We start from the raw sequence: 9154 nt of genomic DNA on the forward strand, positions 1-9154 counted from the left end.
TGGAGCGGATATAGATTTAGGTCGATCTGATCTGTTAATAACCCGATCGGGTTTATATTTATATAATGTAATAAAAATATTTTTTAATAATTCTAATTTTAAACGTATTATCCTCGAGTGAAGTCCCATTATGTATATTTGGTTCGGTTCAGTCTATGTAATCTAGTCCATTGCTATAATTCTAATTCTTTTACCTTTTAAAGTCGTGTAACCCAAGTCTCAATTCATATAAAACATTTATTTCTAAGTCAAGTCCCGTTATCCTCGAGTCAAGTTCCATTATCCTCGAGTCAAGTCTCATTATCTATATTTCGTTTGGTTCGATCTCCATAGTGTAGTCCATTTCTATAACCCTAGTTCATTTACCTTTTAGAGCCGCATGACCCAACTCTCAATTTATATAACACTTTTGTTTTGCAACATCAATTTTTTTCATTGTTAGAATTAAAATACTGTACAATCCAATAATATGTTTTTTTCAAAAAGCGAGTTTTAGTTCATAATTTATCTTTGGACTTCGTTATATTCTACTTGTATTTTAATATTTTTCGAAATTGTCAATTTTAACAAGATTTTGTAATAATTGAAGGTAAAAAATAAATATACATAAATGGAGCGGATATACGATCCGAAATCCGTGATCCGAACGGATCCGGATATGGATCGGCCTATAAAAAATCCGGATCCGATCCAATCCGAATCCGAAAAAATAAATGGATATGGATATGGATTTAGGCCGATCCGATCAAAACCCGATCCATTGACAGGCCTAATGGTATACACTCATCATGTAATAAATATGTGTTGGCTTCTAGGTTTGAAATTAGAACAAAGTTACCATCTGAACCGAAGCCGTGAAGCCGTGAAACGAGAACAAAATAAATTGTACACTGGAAAGTGTATATTTTGCTACATCAATGTTGTCCTCGAAAACAAACCTCCAAGAAAGATGCAAATCCTTCAGTCTCCTTCCACTCGTCCTAGCATTTATACTTGCGCAGAAAATTAGGATCTTGTTTGTGTGAACCGACAAAGGTGTATTTGGGACAGAGAGCACCAACAAATTTTCACCAAAAAGTGTCGTAAAATTTAAAATTATTTTTTTGAAAGTGACTTTTAGCAAAAATTGTGGTTAGAGAAATTAAATATTCCTATACTTTCGTAAAATGTTATTTTTCAATTTACGGGAATCAGACATTGATTTCAGCATAAAATTTTATTAAAAGAATTATTATTTTAAATTTTTATATTGAAATATTTATATATCAAAAGCATTATCAAAGAGTCCGCAAATTTTCACCACAACTCTTTTTTCACCGGCATCTATTCTATATCTAATACAACAACACGGGGGTTCGCTGAGCAAATTTAATCATAAATACAGTAATTAATATCCGCACATTATTTATTTTAACCATTATATCTCATTTATTATTATATAATTAATACAGATTCATGTAATTTTTATTACCTCAATTAAAACATCACTAATATGTAATTCATTAAAAATAATTTCTTCATAAAATTTACATACTCTATTAAAAAAAATTAGTATAAAAATTTAGATGATAACCCTTGCATAAGAATTCATATAATACATAAGTTATCTCATCATTGACTAACTAATATCGATTAGTAATTGCATACTTAATATATATATATATATAGGGGGCTACTCCAATAAAAACCAATTTATAATGAAAATTATAAACCAAATAATTTTTTAAAAAAAAATAATTCGAATATAACACATATGGTATGCAAATCGATCGTTGAAAGATGTAGAAAAATACGGTGAAATCGGATTTTAAAAAAAACTTACGGTTTGACAGGAAAAATCAAATTAAAAACGTAGGGGAAAAGCTGAAATTGAGTGTTGGAGGGTGCAGACTAGTTGTGTGAGGTGATTTAGAGGGGACCATTAGATTAGGTAGATCTAATGACTTAGATTGGTTCATAATTTCTATTTTAATGTTAGTTTGTATTTGATAATTTCCTTATATATATATAACTAATTATTATAGAGACATGCATGCATCTTATAATACATAAGTTATCCCTTAGTTGACTTACTAATATCCATTAATTATTGCATACTTAATATATGCATATATATATATAACTAATTATTATAGAAATACATGCAAGCATGCATGTATACATACATATATACATACATACATATATACATCCAAACATATGTACGTATATACGTACATCTGTATATATATATATATAACAATTTAGTTAGAGATGTTATATTTCCATAACAGGTTCTTAATTATCAGAGCAATACAATAAAAATATTATATTACCCTCGGTTTGTTTTTCTATTTGGCATGGGGTAGTACTGTCTTATCTTTTTATTTGCTCAGAAAATTAAAAACCTGATCTTCAAATAAAATTTCCCTTTTAGTTAATGATTCAATTTTTTCGTGTACAAAAAATAAAATTGTACTTATTTTTAATGTAAGTTAAATTCTAAAAACGAGAATACATACATTATTAATTATCAAATTAATAATATAAATAAGTGAATTTTAAATATAAAGTAAAAATAAATATTAATATTAATAGTAATAATTTTAAATTTTATTAAAAAGTAAAAAATATTTAATTTGAATAGCAGGTCTATAAAACATATATATTAAAAATTCTAATAATAATAATAATAATAATTATTATTATTATTATTATTATTATTATAACAAAATAAATAATATTAATACATGAGAAACTTGAGTACAAAATCGCATTATTTATAAAAAGTGGTAGTATATTTAAATCATAATAAAATTTATTTTTAAAAAATATTATTGTTCGTCATTAATCTTAATGATATTATCATAGCCTACCACTGACCTTTAATCACACAGTTGACTGGCATATACCATATTTATCACATTAACACTAATATTTAGATCTACTATAAACATTTGCGAATTAAATATTAAAAACAAATCATCTAGAGAAACTTATATATTAAATATGATTATGTGCATCGCAACCATTTATACCTCTAACTGAATAAATATTTATATTTAACCATGTCATACTTTAAGTATTATATTTTTATATTTACACAAAAAAAATTAAATTAAGAATTTTCATATATATATATACACACACACATATATATACACACACACACACATATATATGTGTGTGTGTGTGTGTGAATTTATGTAATAAAAGCTTTAAGTTATGGTCTTCATAATTCATAAAATATATAATAATGTTGGTTTATATTGGTATTTTACTGCGTCAACATGGCGTGAACGGATAATATTAACTAAAATAAATATTCTTGGTAAAGTTTACATATGAAATACAACCAGGAAGCGCCTAGGATGTTAATATTTTTCGAGAGAGGGGAAAGAGTTACTGAGGTTGGAAATTAAAATTGAAGAATACTAAAATTCAAATAACAATTATAAAACAAAATTTTATGTAAACAAACAACTATATTGTGCAGTAGTTTAGACAATTACTAAAATTTCTAAAAAACTTCCATGGATCGTCCTTAATGGTGAAAAACAAGAAATGACACTACAGGTCTCTACGTCAATTGTAGATAAATACTATTGCACCAATGCCATCACAATAAAAAATTACTCATATACACAAATAAATTCATCATCATTCGAACGGGGGATAACATGAAATATTATCAACTAGTATAACTAAAATAACATCGATTCACCCAATCTAGAGCATGCACGTGCATTGAACGTGTTATAGAGCTAGTTTTTTTAATAGCACAACAGATTTTAGCAGCAATGTCAAATAAAGCCAAAATCTTCCCATTTCGCCTCAATATCATGTTTGAAAATAAATATTTCATTTCAAATCCGAATTTGATGGATTCAGGAGTCTGGCAAGTGCTGCAGTTTTGGATTCGTAATTTATTTAAACCACGTCACTTCAAAATTAAGCTTACATATTAGAATTAGAAATTCTATCGAAAATGTCATTTCAAATAAAAAGTAAAACTTATTTTAGGTCTTTGCTCTTTTCTGACAAAAAATATGATATAACTAATCAACAAAATATATCCCGTAACACCATAATTTTATATCGAATATATTTGATACTTCTATTCATTTCATAAGGCAAAATACTACTATCGTGTGTATAAATAAATCATGATTATTTATGGGCATGTAATGAGATTATAAATTATCTAATTTGATTGTATTCAGATAAGTAGGCTTCACTTTTCAGCTTGTTTCGGACCTTCAATCGGGACGTTACCCGATTTTCGAAGAAATCTATGGATATGACATGTGTTGTCAAATATGATATCAGAACCGACTCTCGAATGTTTAATTTGTCAAGTTGCCGGAGGTTGTGATACGAAAACCGGTGATATTATCTCGTGATGGACAAAGGTTCAAAGGTGCTGTTTACCTATTTTGGCTGCATTTGGGTCAATAAGCTTTGACTTATTTTAAACTCGAAATCGGGACTTGACTCAATTTTCAAAAAGACTCAGAATTTGACACAGATTGTCACTTACCCGGTATATCTCGCTTAGTAAATGGTCTAGAGAAAGTAAAATGTGAGAAGTTTTGCCTTATTCATAAAAATGAAAATATTGATTTCAGAAAGACCACCAAATTACGTGTGTACGCGTAAAATACGATAAAGATGAAAAGAATAATACATTAAATTCGCAAGAACCAATATCAACTTAAGATAAACAAAAATCTAATGAACTAATTTGAAAAGCATTACCTAAATTTGTATGTATTAACTTCTTTGAACCAATAATAAACAATATAAATTCTTTTATGTATATGAATGGACGGTTTAAAATAAATCCGAGGAGAAACTTCTAGAGAACAATATTTTTAAAGAAACAATTGCCCTGAAAATTTTCTCAAATAATTTTTTACGCAAATAATAGTTAAGTTAAAATATTATATGACAGTATTTCTAAATAACAAAGTCTAAATTTAAAATTTTTATGTTTTCAAACAGTAAATTTGTAATTGAAACTTTAAATTTTAAATTTTAAATTCTGAATTTGAAATTCAAGATTTCAAATAAAATTAATGTATTCAAACGACACATGACAAAATTTGTGTTTACACATGTATCTTTCAACGGGAGAAAGAAAAAGTATGAATGACAACTCATTTTTGTGCATTTTGTTGCAGTATATTATCGTGTTTCTTGTATAAAGTTCTTAAATTTTAGATTTGTGTTAGAAACTATATAAATATTAATCGATATTTATAACAAATATTGTGGCTAATAAATGACAAGTTTTGATTTAAGGAATCAATATATTTTTCGGTGAGTTACTATCATAGAGGAATCATTTATTTATATCTTGAAAATTTGATTATGTATTCTTGTGAACTTCTCTCATCCGCGAATTGTCAACTTATATATATTAAAGGCCTGTTTTGTATTTTTATGGGTTACTCTTCTCATGTTAAAGAACACTCAAAGATATCCGACAATGATATATTATTTCCAATCATGTATTTTAGCGGGTTGTCTGTTATTCTCGTCGAGTAATCTATGTATTCAAGTGAGTTGTTTGTTATCCTCATCGAAGAATCTATGTAATTATGTATGTAATTTTCTTGATTAGGCTACCTTTCCCTCTGTTTTAGTGGGTTATTCTCATCGGGGTGTAAGTACTCGTTCATGCATCTGGAGTAAGTCATGACTTTCGTAGTTATTGATAGAAACGACAATTGGTAGCGATCGATGTTAACTCCGAAATAAGGAAAATTTAGCTTAAGTTAGGTTTCGTCGTATCACCTCTCATGTCCACTGTTATGGGCCTTAGGGTTACCCACAAAAAAATTCGCTTATAAAGATTACATGTTCTTCGAAAATTACGTAAGTTTTGATCATGGGATAACCTGGCATATTAGAAGTGAGGGTCATCATAATACAGATTAAACTGTATAATTCGCTTAAATTGATCTAATTTTGATCTGATCCAAACCCAATTCGAGATGTGGTTCGCGGTACTGATTATGAGAATTATATATATATATATAGGGGAATGATCAAATACAAACTAAAATTAAAATAGAAACTCAGAACTAATTTAAACTATTAGATCTACCAAATCTAACGACCCCCCATAAATCACACCACCCAACTACCATGTACCCTCCCACACCCAATTTCAGCTTTTCCCCTCCGCTTTTAATTTGATATTTCCCGTCAAACCGTAAATTTTTTTTAAATCCGATTTCACTGTATTTTTCTACATCTCTCAACGATCGATTTGCATACCATATGTGTTATATTTCGAATTAGTTTTTTTAAAAAAAATATTTGGTTTCTATTTTCTATTCTAAATTGGTTTATATTGGAGTAGCCATCTATATATATATATATATAAGTTATTACTCAAATGAGAACCCTCCTAATGTGTGAGATATGAGATATAATCTCAGCGGTAAAAGTTTATTCCCAAATTGAATCACAACCATTCATTTAATATTTTAATTTTTTCTAATCTATCATCTCCACCCATGTTCGTCCAACTCCCCTGCCCCACCCCTGACCTGGTCGCCGTCATCCCCCATCCCCCCTCTCTCTTACAATCTATACACAGACTACCTTTATCACCTCTTACCCCCTCATGTCCCGTACAATTGCCGCCCAACCTCCGTCTCGTTCATGCTGTTCTCGTGCCCGTTCTCGTGACGTTCTCGTTGAAAAAATAAATATTTCATCATCAATTAATATTCTGATTAGTTTTCTCAATTAAAATAAGGTATCAGTCAATCTCTATCTTAATCGACCAGAATGTTACATATTTTCCGATAAATGGGTCAAATTTTAAATTTTTGTTGACGCTCAAATTTTAGATTTATGTTGTTTAAAATCAGGTAGCAAGTTATTAATTTGTGTTTCAGTAATTTTGGGTTATGGTTGGTGATTCTTTTAATATTGAGGGTACGTAGATGATGGTGGTGGTAATAATGGTGAAGTGGGGGTTATATTTAAAATCTGGTGATTTTCGTAATGATGTTGGTGGTCCGAGTGGATAAACAAGCTGGTTGCTGGATCTGGTGGACAAAAATAGTGGTCGGGTGTGGTGATTTTCGGTTACCGCGGTGATTTTTCATTTTCTTGTGATGATTTCTCATTTTTCGGTGGTGATTTTTAATTTGACGGTGGTGATCTTATATTTGTCGATGGTTATTTTCTGGTAGTTGTCGGATTTGGTGGTGGCCGAAAATGGTGGTTAGCGAAGGTGGGAGGTGGTGGAGTTAGGAAGAAAATGGTAATAAAATAATCTAATATTCAAAAATTAATGTATGATGAGAGATTAATATAGGAAATAAAACTGGGTGACTAAGATTGAGTCTCATATCTCACAATAATAGTGGTTCCCATTTGAGCGCGACCCAATATGTACATATTAGAGGTGTACAAACGAACCGCTCAACCGCTCGCAACCGAACTGTATTTTGCGAATAATCGCGGAACGCGGGTTGGTTGTGGATTTAAATTTTAAAAACCGCTCATTCGCGGTTTGGATGCAGTTTTAAATTCTTGAAAATCGCAAAATCGCCACCGCAACCGCAACCCGCAACATATATTTATAATAAAATATATTTCCAGAAATGTAATTGATATCATATATATTAATTAATATACACATTTATTAACTAATCTTAGGTTAATGTTAAGATTTCGTTTATAAGATTCACAATCATTATAAGATACTCCCTCCGTCCCTAAAAACGTTCCCTCTTTGTGCTGGACACGTTTGCCAATGCACACTTTTGATCGTCAATATCTTTAATTTCGTATGAATATTAAATGTAAAAATTTCACTGTATTAAATTACTCATACACACGAATCCAACAAAATCACTCATGACTATATTTAAGCTTCTAAATTAGGCGTAAATTAATAATTTATCTCATGTCATGAACAATACCGACATATCATTTAGGAAATGTTTAAAGAGACACAGGGAGTATATAACTAAACAAATGGAAAATGTAATCAACATGTAATTTTTTTATCATTTTCTTTTTTCTATTCTCTCGCCTCCATATTTTTGTATGTTTTTAATATCCTTACTCCACACGGAGCATTAGTTTGTATTTTATTTTTGAATGTAAATTTATCATGTAACTTAAACGTGAATTTAAATATTCCGAATTTATTGTTTTGCAAATTATTAATTATTTTAAAATAAGTGGTTGAACCGCAAAACGATCCGCAATAACCGCAAATTCGCAACAGCAATTGACGCGGTTAACCGCAACCGCAAATGCGGTTGCGGATGACAATTTTCTTGAACCGCACTTCGCGGCTTGGTTCGACTTTTACCCCTGCGGTTGCGGATGACAATTTTCTTGAACCGCACTTCGCGGCTTGGTTCGACTTTTACCCCAAAACCGAGTAAAATTCTATGGAGTCCACATTTTTATGTAAGTCCTCAGAGTCCATCTAAGTTCCGCAAATAAAATTTCTTCTAAAATGTGTTATCTTGCAAAATATTTTCACAAATATCATCAATTCAATAAAATCATGCAAATCTTATATATTTATAAGTGCAATATGTATATTCTGCAACATAAATATTTATGTTCTACAAGCTAAGCATGTTTTGTAAAATAATATATTTTGCAATGTTTTACTTGTAAATTGTGTACAATTCGCAAGATTTTCAATAAAATAGTGATGTTTGTGGAATATCATTTGAAAAATAATACCCCTTTGTCCCAATCATTTGTTTACATTAGGGTTGGACACGGAGGTTAAGAAAAATGATAAAAAAGTGGTGGAAAGTTAAAAAATTGAGTAAAATTGTGTGATCGATTAATATTTTTTGTATAAAGTGAGTATAGTGGAGGTAAGTAGTAGATAAGTTTTCTTTTTTATATTATAAAAACTTTACCACTTTTGCAAATTTTTGAAATGTAAAGAATCGGAAGGAACATTCCAAAAGGAAAAATGCAAAAAAATGATTAGGACAGAGGGAGTATGTTTTACAATAATTTAAGCAATATTTTGCTTGCAGAATATATATGTACTCCAAGTATTTTAATGAAATAACGGACTTATATATTACTCTCTCTCTCTATATATATATAAAAGAGGAAAGTTCTATGTAGATTATGTTTTCATCGGAGACCACATATGTTCTGCAATCAA

This window comes from Apium graveolens, chromosome 4 (genome assembly GCF_009905375.1).
Source record: "Apium graveolens cultivar Ventura chromosome 4, ASM990537v1, whole genome shotgun sequence".
In the NCBI taxonomy this organism is placed as follows: Eukaryota; Viridiplantae; Streptophyta; class Magnoliopsida; order Apiales; family Apiaceae; genus Apium; species Apium graveolens.